Genomic DNA, 2,367 nt, shown 5'->3' on the forward strand with positions numbered 1-2,367 from the left:
CGACGATTTTCAGCGTACGAGTGACGCGCAAATGCGTGGTCGCAAGGAGAGGCGTCCGTCAGTAACCCTGACTCGCGCAGGTTAGCAAGGGCCCTTCATCGCTGCTTGCAGCTTTAATTATTATTAAGTTTTAAGTCTTAGTAGTGAAATTATATATAGATGTAAAGAGTTAGTTTGTGTCTTTATATAGTGTCAGACAGTGTGTTAGATGCTGTCTTTTCAGAGTCTTCTAGTGGATGGTAGGCATAACTTTTACAATGACTGGTTACACATGTCATGCAAGGAATATAGTGGTTATAATTAGCATGCACTTGAACAGTCAAACTTTTATAAAGGCAACTCAATAGCAAATTAATACTCAAAATTGTCCTAACTTTGGCATTGTATATACAGTATAGCCACTTCAATATATTAGTATGTGGTTTGTGACATCACAGAGGAACATTTGTAGATCCCTGTACGCAATATTTAAGAGTTTAATGCACCATGGTGACGATGGTGATTAATAATGGAGTACAAACTAAAAAAAGTTTGTACTCATATGTTTGCACACAATGTATTGTTTATTTCAGTGAGAGGCTATTATGTAACTAAGCATAAATAATATATGCTGTTTTTTTTCATGTCCTATTTTAAATTCCATAACTTTAGACAGAGATAGTAAGATTAATGGACACAGCCAAGCTGTAGACCTCCAACGGAGACCAGTGTCTAGTCTATTAGAAGCACTTATCTGGTGATAGTTAAGCGTTACTGCACAGCCTCCAACTGAGCTTGATGACGCAGTTGTGACGTGAGCAGCCTGTCTGAAAGTTGTAAGTCTTCTAGTAGCTGTGCCAAGAGAAATTTCAATCATTCCCAATGTTGCAGAGACGCAAAGCGTAGGTATATGTTAGGAGATAACATAGGCACAGGCTAATTATTGCTAACATGCTAGTTAACATTAGAAACTAAACTTAAACACCTAAAAAGTCGATACTTCCTGCAAGCTTCTCGTGACTGTACGGTAATCTGTCGACTATGCAACAGTAAGTTGGTGGTTAAGACACAATCGTTAGCCTGTTTTAACAAAAACGTCTGCTACGGAGCCATAACGTGAGCTACAAAGTAATGGAGCCTATAATACAGTGTTGTGTTTCTTTAGAAATAAAACAGTAGACAAATAGAGTTTTTAAACACTTCAGATGTAAAGTTATTCGCTGTCAAAGTAACAGCGAAATGAATGGCAGTCAATAGAATGCTAACGGAAAGGGGATGGCTTGTTAGCATCAAAATGGCGCTATACGAGGTACGCTTTGAGGAGACTTGCAACCACCTTGGGCACAACCACCTCCGATTGGCCAACCCTTTCCTACACTGGGTTACAGGTGGATAGCATCGGCTACAGACACACAGGATATTAAACCTTTTTCAAACCCTTCGAACCTGTAAAAGTTCACAAACTCTCACTTGAAGCTCTGAATTTGATTTTTTTTTAAGTACATATATAATTATAATCTTAACTTTAGCCCCCCAATAAAAGGGTCTAAAATTGCCATTGTGTTGATTGTTGAAAGGACTGTTTATGTCAAATTTGCTAGATAAAGGATCCCAGCTATGGAGACAAAATGTTTATATTTAATAATACTGTGAATCAATAAGACATTATGAGCAACACATATGGATAAAATAACAAAAAAGAACTGTGACAATGGTTTAAAAAAATATAAGTTCAGCTCATTATTATAAAATATGTCCTCCTGTTTCTTTTCACAGAATTCAATGCAGGTCATTTTATTTCATTGAAGGTTTTTTTTTTCTTTTTCAAATGTGTTTTACGACAGGTTTTTCCATTGACTTATTTCTGGATGTCACAAATATTTGTCTTGATTGAAGGTTTGTATGGGTGTCTTTCATCATGCTTCTTCACATTAACTATCTCACCCCGCTCTCACCCACTCTGTTCAATTGGAGCAAACCAACCCGTCACTACTCAAATATCTTTAACATACTGTAATGTCAAGGTGATTGTCAGGAAAAAGTGCACTTGTCTTTATGTGTAGCTATTTCTGTTATTGCAATGCCTTTCATTTGTTGTTTTAGATTGTCTTTACTCTTTTTGTGAGTTTTAAAGTGCCCATATTATGAAAAAAATCATTTTTTCTGGGATTTGGGGTGTTGATTTGTGTCTCTGGTGCTTCCAAACGCATACCAACTAGGAAAAAAACTATCTATGCTGTTTAGAGTGAGATACGGTTTCTGAACGTCCTCTGCCTTCAGTCTCCAGGTGAGCTGTTCAAAATCTCCACGGATTTCTACGTCACTAGCCGAGACGAGGTGGCTAACCTGTAGCATGCTAGCACTAGCATTCTAGCTCGTTCTCAATGG

Source organism: Etheostoma spectabile, chromosome 4 (assembly GCF_008692095.1).
Source record: "Etheostoma spectabile isolate EspeVRDwgs_2016 chromosome 4, UIUC_Espe_1.0, whole genome shotgun sequence".
Taxonomy (NCBI): domain Eukaryota; kingdom Metazoa; phylum Chordata; class Actinopteri; order Perciformes; family Percidae; genus Etheostoma; species Etheostoma spectabile.